Consider the following 17,949-nt stretch of genomic DNA (forward strand, 5'->3'; position numbering starts at 1 on the left):
TTTATTCTATTAAGATAGGGTAGGGTTACCATCCGTCCGTGTTTCCCCAGACATGTCCGGCTTTTTCAGTGTTAAATGGCCGTCCGGGGGGGATTTCTAATCAAGTAGAAATGTCCGGGATTTCCCCCTTCCCCTTGTGCGGCGTGGCTGATTGGACGCCTGGCCTGATTGAAAGCCGCTCGCAGCCACTAGGGCCTCTAGTAGCCAGAGTCCCTCCCCCGCTCCCTCCTCCCGCACAGAGCAGCTGGGCTGTGTTTAATTCCAGGTGGAGCCGGCAGCTCTCCCTCTGCCGGGTGAGTGGGGGGAGCAGGGCAGGCGGTGGGGGGTGTGTGTGTGTGTGTAGAGGTTGCAGGGGCAGGGCAGGCAGGGGGGCGCAGAGGCTGCAGGGTGAGTGGGGAGCAGGGGGCACAGAGGCTGCAGGGTGAGGAGGAGCAGGGCAGGCAAGGGCATAGGGGCTGCAGGGCGAGTGGGGAGCAGGGAAGCACTTAGCAACCCCCAACCAAGATCAGAGCGGGAGGGGGAATGCGGGGTGCTCAGAAGAGGGGGCAGAGTTGGGGCAGGGACTTTGGGGAAGGGATTGGAATGGGGGCGGAGAAGGGGTGGGGTTGGGGCGGGGCCAGGGGTGGGAATGGGCGGAGTTGGGGCGGGGCCAGGGCCCCGTGGAGTGTCCTCTTTTTTAAATGTTTGAATATGGTAACCCTGTCTTAGGGTTTCCCCAGACATGTCCGGCTTTTTGGTCCTCAAATCCCCGTCTGGGGGAAATTGCCAAAAAGCCGGACATGTCCGGGGAAATAGGAAGGCTAGGATCTCCGAATTTGTGTGGGTGGGTCGCCCGCTGTGACATCATCTCGGTGTGACACTCGGCTCCTGCCCAGGGCATGCTGGGGGCTGTAGTCCAGCCGGGCCTCACGCTCCAGGGAGAGCAGGGAGAGGGGAGCGGCCGAGAATTACAACTCCCAGGGGCCCCTGCGACGCGACCAACCTGCCCCTGTGAGGCAGCAAGCCGTCGGGGGAGGGGGAGGCACAGGCCCCTGTCCTTTGGGTGGGGGGTGTCTCTGGGCGCCGCTCGGCAGCCATCACAGGGCTGGGGGGCGCCCCCGGGGGGGGGGTTGTGGACACCAGCGCGTTGCGGGGAGCCGGCACTGTCCGGATTTGCGTCCCCCTGGGGCTGGAGCTGCGCCCCCGGCCCCGGGCATCAGTCACGTAGGGTTACCATACGTCCGGTTTTTCCCGGACATGTCCGGCTTTTCGGCAATCAAACCCCTGTCTGGGGGGAATTGCCAAAAAGCCGAACATGTCCGGGAAAAATACCGGACGGGAACTTCCTCTCCCGCGGCTGCTCTGCTCCTCCCCTGACTCAGACTTCGGCTCTGTTTAAGAGCCAAGCTGCCCGAGCCAGCGCTACCGGCTTCGGGCAGCCCCGTGCCTCCGGACCCCAAGCCGCCGGCCGGGCACTTCCCTTCCCGGGCTCCAGCTGCTCTGCTCTGGCAGCTGGGGTCCGGAGGCACGGGGGCTGCCCGAAGCCGGTAGCGCTGGCTCGGGCAGCTTGGCTCTTAAACAGAGTCGAAGTCTGAGTCAGGGGAGGAGCAGAGCAGCTGGAGCCGGGGAGGAGAAGTGCCCGGCCGGCGGCTGGGGTCCGGAGGCAAGGGGGCTGCCGAAGCCGGAGCGCTCGGGCAGCTCGGCTCTTAAACAGAGCCGAAGAGTCAGGGGAGGAGCACAGCAGCTGGAGCCTGGGAGGGGAAGTGCCTGGCTGGGGGCGCAGGGTCTGGAGGCATAGGGGCTGCCCGAAGCCCGAGCGCTACCGGCTTCATGGTTTGCCGGGCAGCCTCCAGACCCTGCACCCCCGGCTGGGCGCTTCCCCTCCTGGGCTCCAGCTGTGCTGGGGAAGCGCCGGCCGGGGGCGCAGGGTCTGGAGGCTGCCCGGCAAACCGTGAAGCCGGTAGCGCTTGGGCAGCCCTTTTCGCATGGCTGGGAGGGAGGAGGGGGAGTTAGGGCTGGGACTTTGGGGAATGGGCGGAGCCAGGGTGGGAAAGGGGCGGGGCCAGGGTCCCGTGGAGTGTCCTCTTTTTTTATTTTTTAAATATGGTAACCCTAATTAAGAAAACCAAAAAGAGCACTGCAAAGCAACATACAATTATGTTAAGGCCCCTTCTTGCATCATGTGCACCAATCACCTCCTAGAATTACAAACACTGCAATCACGAGCACTGCAACAAATATTACTGGCTTTCAGCTTCAAATTGCTGCCTCAAAGCATCCCTGATCCTTATGCCGGCTGTGCCCCTCTAATAGTCCTGGTCTCTGGCTGTTCAAACTCAACCTCCAGGCGCTGAGCCTCTGCGGTCCAGCCCTGAGTGAAGCTTTCACCCTTCCCTTCGCAACTATTATGGAGTGTACCGCACGCAGCTATAAGCATAGGAATATTGTCATCGGCCATGTCCAGCTTCCCATACAGGCATCGCCAGCAGCTTTTAACCAGCTGAATGTACACTCCACAGTCTGCACTTGCTCAGCCTGTTGTTGAACTGCTCCTTGCTGCTGTCAAGTTGCCCCGTGTATGGCTTCATGAGCCACAGCATTAGGGGTAGGTGGGGTCTCCCAGGATCACAATGGGCATTTTGACTTCCCCTAATTTGGATTCATTTTCCTAAATGTTCCCATGTAGACAAGCCCTATAGAGACAAAGCTGGTTTCTAGAATTTCAACTGCACCTTTTATTTGGCAGTATCTGCCTCAGCCTAAAGCACTAAGGTGATTGGAGCAGGGACTTCACGGTCAATTGTCCTTGGTTGAAGGCATTAACCCGAATTCAATTTAGGCTATGGCTACACTACAAGGCTTTTAGCAACACGGCTGTGCTGCTACAGCCATGCTACTAAAAGGCATGCAGGGTAGCTGCAAAAAACGTATACCCCCCCCACAAGCGGCAGCGGCTTTGTTGGCAGGAGAGCGCTCCTGCTGACAAAATGCTGTTCACATTGGTGCTTTTTGTTGGTAAAACTTTTGTTGTTCGGGAGTGTGTTTTTTTTAATACCCCGAATGACAAAAGTTTTGCCGATGAAGGGCCAGTGTAGACAAACCTTGAGTATGCCTTTAAAGAGACGGGTGGTTTTAAAAAGAAAAAAATTCCTTCAACTATATTTTACTCTATCAACTAAGAATAATTGACATATTAACAACAATCCATTACACCAGGGGTAGGCAACCTATGGCACGTGTGCCAAAGGCGGCACGTGAGCTGATTTTCAGTGGCACTCACACTGCCCAGGTCCTGGTCACCGGTCCGGGGGCTCTGCATTTTAATTTAATTTTAAATGAAACTTCTTAAACATTTTAAAAACCTTATTTACTTTACATACAACAATAGTTTAGTTATACGTTATAGACTTATAGAAAGAGACCTTCTAAAAACGTTAAAATGTATGACTGGCACGCGAAACCTTAAATTAGAGTGAACAAATGAAGACTCGGTACATCACTTCTGAAAGGCTGCCGACCCCTGCATTACACCAATGCTCCTGAAAAAGCAACATTCATGAAAGAATGGGCAAAAATGTAATGAAGCCCAGCTAAACAATGAGCTAAAATGCTTGGAACAAAATTTATAGTCAGAGGTTAATAAGTAGCTTGTCTTGATTGTAATAGTCTCCAGGATTACTCAGGAAATGCGGTCAAACTATAATAAATCAAGAATATAAAGATATACAGCAACTTTAGTCACAGCAACATAGTTGCTAATCTCCCGAGGAACATAGTATGGAAAGGGTAAACTGCTGTTGCGTAAAACTTGGATTATGGCCAGTCTTATTAAGGTGAAAAAAGGGACACAACTAGGTAAACAGTATGATTCACCAAGTCGAGTCTCATTCACTGTTACTTAAAAATGTTTATGACACTGTTATGAGTCATTCTAAAATACAAAGATTAAGGGGGAATAAACTGGTTGTATTCAATAATAACATGGGGCTAGAGAAAACTAACCCTAACAACCAGAGCCAAACATCCCTGAATCGGTAGGGAATTTGGACCTAAACTTCAGGTCCTGAATTCAAACTTTGCACTCGAGCCCTCTCTAATTAAAACACCTCTTACTGTAGCAAGAGTTAAACTTGATGGATGTTGTTGTTATTTGTATTACTATAGCATCTAGAAGTCCCAGTCATAGACCAGGACCCCACTGTGCTACGGGCTGTACAAATACCTGTCCTAACGAGCTAACAATCTAAGTAACGGAGACAAGGCAGGTCTCTTTCATTAGCAGAAGTTGGTCCAATAAAACACCCACTTTGTCTCTCTAATATTCTGGGACCAATAGGGCTACAACAACATGAAAACAATGTAAGTACCAGTCAACTATAAATTAACATAGTTCTGAACAATTGTTGTGTGTATGTCTGATATTCTGAACCAAAGCTACAGTGAATTTAAAAACTTGGCCTAGAGATCCTCTTCAAATCCCTAGAAATGCAATTGTCATATGCAGTTTAAAAGGACAGATAGATTAGACAGACTCAAGCATTTACTGGGTGTTAGTGATGGAGATATGACACTGGCAGCCAGTCAAATAATTTCTAGTACCCAGAATACTTGGCACCATTTCACAATTGATAATGATTCTTTGACATTCCTCTTTGGGCAAAATCTAGTTTCTTTTAATCTCTGACCCATCAAATATTCACATTTCTCATTCATTGCTACAACTATCATAGGCTTTGCCTAGGCTAGAATTGAAAGATGTATTATTAGATCATGTTAGCTAGCTCTGTCTAGCTAGAACTAACAAATACCTTATGACAAGGCAAGATGTACTTTAGCGCATGCTGGTCAAGTTAAACCTAGGCCCTTCCCCTTCCTACTTTCTTCCCCTTCCCTCCCTGCAGCTTTTTCAGTTTCCAGTGTTCTGCAGTGTAGGTGAATTACTGTATTTCAACATAATAGGCCAAATTGATCCCCATGCAAACCCACTGAGAGCAATTAGGAAATGATGATGAATTTAGCCCAAAGGCAACACCTGGAGTTAACATAAGTCAGTTTAATGACACTGAAAAGAAGAAAACAAAACAGTTGGTTAGTTAATTTTACAAGCCTGTTTGCATTCTAAATAGACAGCTTTGGAGTGGAGAGAGCTGTGACAGAAAGCTGTTAATGGCACTCATTTTATAAACCATGAGGAAATGAGGTCAGAAGGTTCAGTTTCTTTTACTTTAGGCTTTGTCTAAACTGGCAAGTGAAAGACAAAACTTTTGTCATTCAGCGTTAAAAAAGTTTTGCTGAAGACAAGCCCTGGTGTGAACAGCACTGTGTCACGCTCCTGCTGACAAACTACCACCACCTCTCATTGGGGGTGGAGGTTTTTTGTCAGCCAACAAACAGTGGTTACACTGCACGTGTTTTAGTGGCACAGCTGTGGTGGCACAGCCGTGTTGCTAAAAGCTGTGTAGCATAACCAGTAGAATCCTCTTGTTCCAGCCCATGAAGGCAACTGGTTGATGGCTTGTCACAGATACCCCAAGTTTGCCTTTCCTTCGTTTTAGAAAACAATCCCAAGTATTTTAATTATTACTTTTAACAATTATGTAAAGCTAGAAAAAAATCCACAAGCTGATAATATTCCTGAGTCCCATCTTGTCCATCTCTACTCTCTCTATTTCTTTTACCACTACCCTGAGACAACACAGTCTCCTAGGATTAAGAAGAACAGGAGTACCTGTGGCACCTTAGAGACTAACAAATTTATTAGAGCATAAGCTTTCGTGGACTACAGCCCACTTCTTCGGATGCATAGGATTGTTTGACTTAAATTTTAGCACAAAACTTTATTGAGGTCAGAAGAGGGTCATGGGACGTGCAGTCTATATGGTTTTATAAAAACATGATAATAAGTGAATATAATGTAACTGGGATAGTTTTAGAAAAATATGGTAAAAAGTGAATATAATGTAACTGGGATATGCTTCATGTAAAAGGTCTTTGTAAGATATCATTACAAAGCTTATAATCTACTGAGTGTGATCATCCCATTTGTATAAATGTACCAGTCTTGTATCTAAAACTAGAAATATAAAATATAACTCTGAGGGCCTATTGTAATTATGTAAAGTGTGGGCCATTAATGATGGTTTGGAATCTTGATGACTCCCATTGTCTGCAGATGGCTGTGTTTACCTGTGAGTCTTCCTGTATATGTGTGTGCTGGCAAGTGAGTAATGAAGTCTTGCAGTGACATGTGATCATGTCACCTGAACTGGAATCCATCTTTAACCTGGTGCTTTTCCAGTGGCGGGGGGGTGGAAACCCAGAGGGACAAAGGGTTCCCGCCTTATGCAAAAGATATATAAAGGGGTGGAAGAGAACAAGGGGGGAAAGGAGCCATCATGAAGAATCCCCTAGCTATCACCTGAGCTGGAACAAGAGTTGTACCAGGGGAAAGAATTGTGCCCAGGCCTGGAAGGTGTCCAGTCTGAGAAAAGCTTACTGAAGCATCTCTGAGGGTGAGATTATCTGTTTTTAGTTTGCTTAGACATAGATTTCCGCATTTTATTTTATTTTGCTTGGTGACTTACTTTGTTCTGTCTGTTACTACTTGGAACCAGTTAAATCCTATTTTCTGTATTTAATAAAATCACTTTTTATTTAGTAATTTACTCAGAGTATGTATTAATACCTGGGGGAGCAAACAACCGTGCATATCTCTCTATCAGTGTTATAGAGGACGAACAATTTATGAGTTTGCCCTGCATAAGCTTTATGCAGGGTAAAACGGATTTATCTGGGTTTAGACCCCATTGGGAGTTGGGCAGCTGAATGCTAAAGACAAGCACACTTCTGTGAGCTGTTTTCAGGTAAACTTGCAGCTTTGGGGCAAGTGATTCAGACCCTGGGTCTGTGTTAGAGCAGACAGGAGTGTCTGGCCCAGCAAGACAGGGTGCTGGAGTCCTGAGTTGGCAGGGAAAACAGGAGCAGAGGTAGTCTTTGCACATCAGGTGGCAGCTCCCAAGGGGGTTTCTGTGATCCAACCCGTCACAGGTCATAAAGGCTTATGAAACTTGTAGGAGACAGCTCATGGTGTCTGACAGCATCAGGTGGTCCAGAGACATATATACGCGGGACACATCACAGGACACCGTCAGTACCAGGTCGAGTAATTGAGAATGCCGGTAAAGGAAATACCCCACTTCCTTCCTTCCCTGACGAACCAAGGGATGCACCCCACCCATGTGGTGACGACGCAGGAAAGGAAACAGAACGCCAGGTCTGTGGTAGCTAGAGAGCTTTACAAGCCTCTTGCAAAAAGCCTCCCAGGAAAACTTTTCCTGGGGTTTTTATTTCTCTCCTTACTTTGTTTACAACTCTTCTTAGTGGTTACATTCTTGCGCATAGAAGAGCCAGGCAGTATACATGCACATAAGATAACGAACCCATCTCTTGAGCGCGTGAACACCAGCTGCGAGGGTACAATCAAATCAGCCAAATAAGTTTCCCAAACACAAACGCTGGATTGAAGGTCACTCCTGCCTCGTAGCCATGGGAGCAGTTTGCCGCGCCTGTGGACTGGCGATTCGGGAGCTATGCATCTCTACATCTCCCCCTGTTTTATTTTATAAATGCGGTGTTTAAACAAAACACTCTCGCAGGGTAGCATACACAATGCCACTAGATTGGGTATACATTAAACAAAGCAGCAAAGTAAAACGTCAAACATCAAAACTAGGACCCCATACTATAAAAGGGTCTTCATCCACTCTAAGGGTGGCTATAACTAAATATAATCCTACCAAGGAAGAAAAACGTCTTGGCGGATGACTTAAACATAACATTTCAGCATATCAATTTGCTATTGCATACAAAACTATTATCAGCAAGCTTAAAACAGCACATTTCTTTCACTGTCTCACACCCCAGATGTTGCTGGGTGGTTTACAGACAGGAACAAGGCAGGTACTTAACAGACCTTGCATTTCCGGGGCAACGGCCAGGCAGAAATCAGATTGATTTAATACTTCTGCCAGGTGGACCCAGGTGTTAAACTGCAGCCGCTGCTCCATCTGGGGTTCGCCTTGGCAGCTAGGGGCCAACAGGAAACTCCCCAATACACACAAAATAAGGAGTGAATTAGCATTAAGGCAAGCTAACAATGTCACAAGGTAATTTTCTGCGGTAGGTTCTAGCTGCTGCTGCACTCGCAGCTGCTCGGCCTGCAATGAAAGGGCTTTAACCTGTCTTCAGGTTATGCGCTGCGGGGGCCCCCGCGGGGGGCGCTGGCGAGGACGCTCGGGATCCTGCAGATGTAGGTTGAACTGTGGAATGGGGTTCGATAGTCTCTGGTGCCAGGCCATCGCCGTGCCACGGGCGGACGTTACGCGCCGGGACCCACAACGGACCTGTAGGAAGAGAAACGGCAGCATGCCCTCGTCCCCACGTTATAAGGGGCACTGGGCCATGCCACTGAGGGTCTGGGGCCTTGCGATATTTAACAAAGGGGCGGGGCAAGGCCTGGTAGCTGCGAAAATGACATTCTGCTGCAGAGTAGTTGTCAGTCAAATTCAAATGATTCAGGGTAAAAAGCACTGCAGCCAGCCATTCCTGGCGGGGAGGAAGGCCTACGGGAATCCCCCCTTTCTGTTTTTGGCGGACCAGGGCTTGTTTGAGCGCACGATTGGCTCGTTCCACAATGGCCTGGCCTGTGGGGTTATACGGGATACCAAACGTGTGGACAATGTCCCACGTGGTACAGAAGGAGGCAAAGGCCGAGCTACAGTAGGCGGGGCCGTTGTCGGTCTTAAGATGGGATGGGTGACCCATGATTGCCATAGCGCGAATCATGTGATTAATAACATGACGAGAGGCCTCACCCTTCTGGGGGGTGACCCACACATAATGGGAAAAGGTATCTACACACACGTGAAGATACTGCCAGGGGGCAAAGGGAGGGAAATGTGTAACATCCATTTGCCAGAGCTGGTTGGCCGAGGTTCCACGAGGGTTAACCCCTACCTCCGGGCTATTGGAGAGAGAAGCGCAAAGGTCACACTGGCGAACAATGGCCTGCGCCTGATACAATGGGAGAGTGAACTGCTTGGCAAGGGCCTTGGCGGATTGATGAAAAAAGGCGTGGCTTTCGATTGGGGAGAAAAAAATTGAGGCCACCGATTTGACCGCCTGGTCGGCCACCGTGTTGCCTTTTGTTAATAGGCCCGGTAGTGTGGTGTGACTGCGAATGTGTGCCACAAACAGTGGGCTAGAGCGGGAGGAAAGGAGCTGTTGCAGGGTAAGAAAAAGGGCCAACAAATTGTCATCACAGGAGGGCGACACATAGGAACTTGGAAGAGACTTAAGAACATTAGTAACATAAAGACTGTCAGTAATCAAATTAAAAGGGTCATCCTGGAAGCATCGGCAGGCCAGGATGACAGCAGCCAACTTTGCGCGCTGTGGGGAGCGCTGAGGCAGGGTAAAGCGGACTTGCCAAGTGCCTTGCACCTGCCAGCTGACCGCACTTCGTGTTGGGCCGCCGTCCGTAAAAAGGGTAAGTGCATCCTTAATGGGGACGGTTGACAAGGACGGCCGGAGGTGAAGGCAACGTTGTTGTAGGAATGAAAGACGGGGGTCAGGGGGAATGTGATATTTAACTTCCCCAACATAGTCAGCAAGAGACAATTGGAGGGTGGCACTGCAAGAGACAGTGCGTTCCCAGTCTTTAGCCGGGATGGGGACAATAATGGCAACGGGGGTCCCAACCCAAGAGGGTATGGGACCGTTCTCGCACTTTAAAAATCAGCTCTGCGGCCTGTTGAGGGAGTGTCTGAATAGTATGCGGAGGGGAGTGGGTCAAATAAATCCATTCAATTAAACAAAGACGCGCTGCCGCCCCCTCCTGGGCGAGGACAGCTGTCGGTTGTGAGAGTGTGGGAAGCAAAATGGCAAAAAGGGGCTGTTCCCTTTCTCGGCGGTCGACCCACACCTGGGCCAGGGTCTGGTTAATGAGGGTGACCGCTTGGCACTGTTCCTGGGAAACGGGAATGATATCTCCGGGGAGACGGCCCTGCCGAAGGCCAGAAAAAAGAGGGGACAGCATGGAGGTAGTCAGAGGGCAAAAAGGACGAATCCAATTAAGGGACCCCAATAACTGTTGAAGCTGTACAAACGTAAGAGGGTTGGGCAATACCAACTCGGGACAAACTGGACGGGCATATGACTGGAGCATGCGGTGACCAAGATACAAAAAGGGTGGCTGACGCTGGATCTTGTCCGGTGCCACAACCAGGCCACACGCCGCAAGCTGGTGGCGCAGTTCGTCCAGCCAGTCATCAGGGAGGACGGGGTGAGCCACCAGGATGTCATCCATGTAGTGGTAAATTAAGGCATCTGGGTGTGCTGCGCGGAAGGGCCGTAGGGCCTGCGCAACAAAATGCTGACACAAGGTGGGGCTATTCAACATGCCTTGAGGGAGCACATTCCACTGATAGCGTGGAGTGGGCTGGGAGTGATTCAAAACCGGAACAGTGAAGGCAAAGTGCACCCGGTCCTCAGGGTGCAAGGGGATGGTAAAAAAACAATCCTTTAAATCTATTACAAATAACCGGTAATCACAGCGAATAAGGTTGGGATTAGGGGTACCACACTGCAGGGGACCCATAGGCTGTATAATTTTGTTAATGGCGCGAAGGTCCTGCAGGAGGCGCCACTTGCCAGATTTCTTTTTAATCACAAACACGGGGGTATTAAAGGGGCTAGTGGACTCCTCCAAACGTCCTGCCTTCAGCTGGTCATTAACCAAGTGCTGGAGGGCCTCCAGCTTTTCTAAAGGAAGCGGCCACTGCGCAACCCATACGGGTTCGTCAGTGAGCCAACGGAGGGGGAGGGCCGTATGCCTAATCATTGATATGGATGGTGGCAGTGAACTGTGTCAATAAATCACGGCCCCACAGGTTGTGGTGGACGGGGAGAATGATAGGCCGGATACGGGCGCGGCGGATGCCTTGGGGCGCCCTAACCTCCAACCATCGGGCACTTCGTTGTGAGTCCTGTGCCCCGCCCACACCCCAAACTGCCGGAGCCTGCTCTGTGGGCCAATGGGCGGGCCACTGCGCAGCGGCAATGACGGTAATGTCTGCCCCAGAGTCGATAACACCCTCGAACGGCTGATCGTTGAGGCAGTAAATGCGTTTGGGTTGGGGTGCTCCAATGTCTTTAACAACTGCTGCCACTTGTGGGTGAATAGTGCGCTGGTCGGTGGACCCGAAGCCTCCGGTTCGGGGAACGTTTCTTCCCCCTGCCGGAAGGGAGTAGGGCACAAGTATGAGTTGCGCCCAGGCATCTCCCTGAAACAGCCGTTTCGGGAGATGACTCCACAGTTGAACATGGATAATTCCACCATAGTCCGAATCCACCACCCCAGGCACCACAAACAGGCCCTGCTTGCTGGCGGACGAGCGGGGTAGGACAAGGCCCACCATGCCCTCCGGCAGCGGGCCCTGAATCTGGGACGGCATGAGGAGGACCTCCCCGGGGAGAGTGATATCCATATTTTCCTGATTAACAAGGTCAATCCCCGCACTGCCCCTTGTGGCGGCGGGGGCGTCGTGCACGGAGAGGGGCGCGGCCTTGGGTCTCGGGCTGGTCGCAGGCCCGCCTACTAGTTTCCCGGGGGGTTGTCTCGGTTAGCAGCCAAGACCCGGCTGTCACCCCCGGCCAAGCGACACTGCGCAGCCCAATGGTAGCCCTTTTTGCATTTCGGACACAGCGTGCGGGGCCTCTGGTCTGTCCGGGGCTTGGGTTTGTTTTTACACATGCCCCCCGCAGGGGCCCGACACTCCCGCCAAAAATGTCCGGGCTTCTGGCAGTTAAAGCAGTTCCCCTGAGGCTTCTGCCCCTTGTGCAGGGCAGCTGCCAGCAGGGCCATCTGATGGGTCTGAGTGCCTACGTCAGCACACGCCTGCAGCAATTCTGCCAGGGTATACCCGGGGCGCCCGACCACTGCCTGCATGGCACGGCGGCAGTCTGCATTGGCATTTTCGTAAGCCAATTTTATCATTAGTTCAGTCTGGGCTTGCGGGTTATCAATCTGCCTCTGGACTGCCTCTGGACTGCCTCTTGGAGGCGGTCAATAAACTGGTGGAATGGTTCGGTGGCACCCTGCCGAGTAACCGCAAAGGACTTAGAGGACTCGCCTGCAGCGGGGACCCTGCGGAACGCGCGACGGACACACTGGCCAATGATGGGAAAAGCTACCCGGGGCGTGCCCGCCGCCTGCTCGGGGATGCTCGAAAACTGCCCTGTGCCATATAACTGCTCAGCAAGATAAGCCCCCCCACCTTGCGCTGCTGCTGCAAGCGCCTCTCGCTGGTACTCGCTATCCCACACAACGTATTGCGCGGGAGACAGCACCATGCGACACATGTCTTTCCAATCTTGGGGGAGCAAGAAGTAACCGTTTGACACACCTTCCAAGATCCCCAGGGTGAAAGTGGACCGCACCCCGGTCTCACGAACTGCCTTGCGGAGCTCGCGCAGAACTGAGTAGGGGAGAGCCTCCCAGTCCACTATCTGCCCCCCATTTCCATTATCCCGCCAAGAGACGGGAAACGCCTCGAACCCACACTTGGATTCCTCATCGGTCAAGAGACCGGCCTCACGCGCTTGCCGCACCGCCGCGGCGACAGCGCCCCCCTGCCCGACCGGTAGGCAGGGGGGCGCCGCCACGGGCGGCGGCGCAGGGAGGGTCAGCTGTGGGCAGGAGGGGGGTGGCCCATCACCTGGGGGCAAAAGGGGGACCGGCTTGGGGCTGTTGGGGCCGATCCCCTCCAGTGCCTCCTTACAACGCTGCCAGAGCAGCAGGCACTGAACTGGGGCACGGGGTTTACTATACAAGGTGATCCCAATCTGTATCCAATCAAAAAGCTGCAATGACCCGCAGTCTGGATACCAGGGACACTGGCGATCTATTTCCCTTAGGAGGTCCTCAATATGAGCGACCGGGACAGCGACACATGATCGCTGTCGTATAATCTCTTGTAACTCTCTTGCGTGCTCCTTCTGGGCACTGGAAAGTTTCCCCCCCATACTCACGAATAAGGGGCGGCAAACAGCCGCGGGCGCGCTCGGCGTATCCAGCCGGTGAGTAGAGGGGTATCACGTCGGGGTCACCAGCTGTGGTGACGACGCAGGAAAGGAAACAGAACGCCAGGTCTGTGGTAGCTAGAGAGCTTTACAAGCCTCTTGCAAAAAGCCTCCCAGGAAAACTTTTCCTGGGGTTTTTATTTCTCTCCTTACTTTGTTTACAACTCTTCTTAGTGGTTACATTCTTGCGCATAGAAGAGCCAGGCAGTATACATGCACATAAGATAACGAACCCATCTCTTGAGCGCGTGAACACCAGCTGCGAGGGTACAATCAAATCAGCCAAATAAGTTTCCCAAACACAAACGCTGGATTGAAGGTCACTCCTGCCTCGTAGCCATGGGAGCAGTTTGCCGCGCCTGTGGACTGGCGATTCGGGAGCTATGCATCTCTACACACCCATGTATCTATTCGCTACACCAATACTGACTTGGACTCTAAATACATTCTATGGGTGGCATACCCGAGATCACTTATCCACTGATGTTTTAAAAACTCCCGCACCCCAATCTGGGTCTATGCTGGTTTTGTAGTATGTATATATCTCATGAACCTTGAAACCAACACTTGTAATCCCTCATAACCCAAGCCTGACCCCAGCTGTACAGTACCTTCCATCTTAACTTGTGTAAATTTGATTTTAAACATTAACTTTAATAAATTAAATAATTTTTAAATCTATTAAAGGTATCAAACTCAACCAGTGAAAATGAGAGACAACAGACTAATTATTCAATAATGAACCAAGTAGGAATGTTGCTCATCCCTGTACTTACCATAGCTTTCCAAAGTAGGAATTTTCAAAAGATCCACAAGCTAACAATTATCTTCCTAATTGATGGCTTTTGGGGACTAGAATATGGCTTTCTATGGCACGGCAAATGTCTGTTTCTCCTCCATTTCTCCTATCAAATGGGACAAAAGTTCTCTTTCAGCGTATAAAGTACACTTTGTGCTTAGTTGAATGTGCATGAGCCTTTCTTTTGTTGTCGCTTTTCAGTATTGCTGGGAAACAGTAATGACTCTATAAACATTATTAAAATATGAGATTGAGTGCTATTTGTTAAAATGACTTTCTCTGAATTATATGGATCCTCCATTTGAGACGCCTGACCAAATTCAGCTCTGGGAATTTCATCATCTCTTCTTTTTTCTAAAGCCCAAGATTTTAAAATTTTCATCTCACAAATGTTCTTGAATGATGACATAACACAGGACTCAGTAACAGAAAAGAGAGGGGTAGGAGATAGTGCTCATCTTTCCACTGCTTAATTCTATGTTTGTTTTCACTTGTCACCTATCTTTTCTTCTTTTTAAAATATGCGTTTAAAAATATATATAAAAATAGTGTTGTAGTGCAAATGACAAATACACACATAAAGCTCCCCACAATGACTTTGTACACTGCAGTGTGGCTCTTCCATACACACTAAGGATTTTATCCTATATGCCTCAGTAATGCAAAAAGGTTGGAAACCACTGGTCTGTAATAAAGAACCTACATTTAATAAGTCACCCATTCATTCTTTCTCTGTCACTTTCGTTCATTGTAATTGTGCCTGAATTACCAGTTCTATGCTTATTGTCATGATGGATTTTCCACAAATAAAGAGTGGATTAGGGTACTAATTCTTTGTGTTTACTTAGTAATCCTCAACCTTTTTCTCCAAATACCTTGCTTAACTGCTTGATAAACAGCAGACAAGGCTGAGTCTAGGCTTGCTAGGATATTTTTATCATGAGTCACTGAATGAATGGAATTCTGAATAATGGAAGCTTTATGCTGCTCCCACTGAAGTCAGTAGGAAAAAACGTCAATGATTTCAATGGGAGCAAGATCAGGTGCTCTTTCCATTAAACTAATTTTAATGATGATCCAGGAACTAAACTGTGTAGGGTATAAAATGATAATATCTCCTAACAAATATTATACCAGATGAAGTTTTGTGTCAGCCCGCCAATTGTTATAGTACTCTTATTTACGGAGAAAAAGTTAAATAACTAAATTAAACAGAAGCAGCTGATCAGAAACTAAAACCTGAAATATAGAACAACAGCTAACATTACCCTACTTAGAATGGAGTTTTTCTATAACGGTTAGCAAGCTTTAAATGGACTGATTTAGGACTGATCTAGGGACAGATATTACTTGTGGGCAGGGCCGGCTCCAGGCACCAGCTTCTCAAGCAGGTGCTTGGGGCGGCCGCTCTGGAGAGGGGCGGCACGTCCAGGTATTCGGCGCAATTCGGCGGATGGTCCCTCACTCCACCTGGGACCTCCCGCCGAATTGCCACCGCAGATCGCGATCGCGGCTTTTTTTTTTTTTGGGCTGCTTGGGGCGGCCAAAACCCTGGAGCCGGCCCTGCTTGTGGGAGCCAGAAGGTGTCTGCCCATGCAACCTTCATTGACCCTCCTTGGATATGCATTATGATACAGTCTTTAATTACATGAACACAAATTATTTTTCCACAGGACCCCCACCTTATTTAGTGCAAAGGATGGAGCTGTTCTGGGCATAAATCAAGATTGTGTAGTAAAGAAGACTCTTAGCAGTAAGATCCCTTGCTTCATTTGTTGCAGAAGTTAGAAGGTGTATAGTAAATGAGGCAGGGGATGGTCTCTTGGTTAAGGAGGTTAAATGATTCTACCCTTGCCTCTGCCAGAGTCCCTGTGTGATGCTAAACAAATTACTTAAAACAAACTTTTCACGGGTGGTCACTAATTTTTGTTCCTTATTTTCTGGGATCCTGACTTGAGACCCTGGGATCTGATTTGCAGCAGTGCTGAGTGCTCTCAGCTGCAACTGAAGTCAAAGAGAGCTGTACTACAAACATACAAAGTGCTATATAATGCTCCTCCTCCTCTAGTATACAGACATCAGAGTTCAATGTCCAGGTTCCATAACCAAAGGTAAGCCTCTGTATCAAGGACTGCTAGGCATTGCAAATCGCCCTCCACCATATGAATTGCTATTAGCAGCACAGCTCCACAGCCACAACGTGGGGAGGAAACCAGGCCAAGTTGGTGCACAGTGTTGCTGGACAAGCCAGAGAGTAATCAGGGGTCGGCAACCTTTCAGAAGTAATGTGCCGAGTCTTCATTTATTCACTCTAATTTAAGGTTTCGTGTGTCAGTAATACATTTTAATGTTTGTAGAAAGTCTCTTTCTATAAGTCTATAATATAGAACTAAACTATTGTTGTATGTAAAGTAAATAAGATTTTTAAAATGTTTAAGAAGCTTCATTTAAAATTAAATTAAAATGCAGAGCCCTCCCAGACTGGTGGCCAGGACCTGGGCAGTGTGAGTGCCACTGAAAATCAGCTCGCGTGCCGCCTTTGGCACGCAGTGCCATAGGTTGCCTACCCCTGGAGTAGCTTATTGAGTCTTGACCAGGACCTATGATCATGTGACAAGGAGGCAGGTGCAGTGATGGACTCCTGAATTTCCTTAGGCCTTAGCTACACTTCAGAATTCACAGCGCTGCCACGGCAGCACTATGAAGAGCGAGTGTAGTCGCGCCACCAGTGCTGCGAGAGCTCTCTCGCAGTACAGCAAGTACTCCACCTCTCCGAGGGGAATAGCTTGCAGCGCTGCAAGTGAGCGTTCAGTGCTGCAGGTGCTGATTACACTGGCGCTGCACTCACTGCGCTGGGGGGGGCGTTTTCACACCCCCGAGCGCAGCAAGTTGCAGCGCTGTACAGTGCCAGTGTAGCCAAGGCCTTCGTGTATTTGACTCTTTTATTACTGATGTTCCACTCTGTCAGAATAAAGTTGAAGGACTCTTTAACAGTTTCAACGTTGTGCTAATAGGGCTGGCAGGCTTTTTCACTTTTAAGTTACTAGATCTCCTCTGGAGTAAGAGTCACCAGGCTGCAGCAGCCAGCTGCAGAAGCCTGCAGGAAGGGTCAGAACAGAGATAGGAAGAGCCGGAAGGGTGGACACTGAGACCTAGTGGTGCCCCAAATTTTCAGGTGCCCCATGCAGACGCGTATGCTACGTATGCCTAAGGATGGCCCTGAATGACAGTAACCATCCTTCTACATGGACTGAGTAGCAAGACAATTCTTTAGATGGAAAATTGCTGCTGTCTTGGTTACATTGAGAATTAGTCTCCATTGGTGGAAGTAAGTGGTCAAAATATCCATATCTTGGTTGAGATTCCCTTCAGTATTGTGGAAATTATTTCCAATGTCCATAATACACAGCACGAGCACAAACATACAGTAGATTTGCTTATTAGCAACCCCTCAGTCGACAGCCAAAGTTGTCATTAAACAGCAGCTGACAACAAGCAAAAGACAGGTTTGCAGGGCTGCGGCCAGGGAAATAAGCACGTATGCAGCATTGCAAACCTGCCTGTAGCTGATGCTCGACACATCCAGCACTTCATTCCTGGGTTGCAGCCCTGCAAACCTGCTATCTGTAATAAATCTGATGTTAATGTTATTGCTAATGATTGTAACTAACTTGTTGCTGATACCAAAAACTGTAAAAACGTACAATGTGCATGGTCTTTTGGAAAAGCCCTTGAACATGTTAAGAGTGGAACATAATAGAAATCCTTATGATTATGCTGTTTGGTTCAACAAGAACACACTTTGTGTTAAAAAGCCTAATAATGTTAAGGTTTCACAGCTAATGCATAGTCACATTTCTAAAACTTTCCACAGCAGAAAAACCACTACGAGCTTGAACTGCTGTGCAAAAGGGGAAATGGTACACCTCCCAGCCTTCATGGCTGAATGCCACAGTAAGTGCTCTTTGAAGAACATTAATGGCTATATTAAGTTAACACATAGACCAAATCCTGGAATCACTGAAGTGTTT

The 17,949-nt window shown here is 49.1% G+C and overlaps 1 protein-coding gene across 1 annotated transcript in view; it reads left to right on the top strand.

Moving 5' to 3' along the window:
* The first annotated feature begins 236 nt into the window (after window positions 1-236).
* Window positions 237-17,949, top strand: part of LOC128838806 (uncharacterized) — a 30,248-nt gene continuing 12,535 nt past the window's right edge. The window contains exon 1 of the mRNA XM_054031230.1: window positions 237-293. The gene's annotated coding sequence lies outside the window, so the exon portion shown is untranslated. The remainder of the gene's footprint in view (window positions 294-17,949) is intronic.

This window comes from Malaclemys terrapin, chromosome 6 (assembly GCF_027887155.1).
Source record: "Malaclemys terrapin pileata isolate rMalTer1 chromosome 6, rMalTer1.hap1, whole genome shotgun sequence".
Lineage (NCBI taxonomy): Eukaryota > Metazoa > Chordata > Testudines > Emydidae > Malaclemys > Malaclemys terrapin.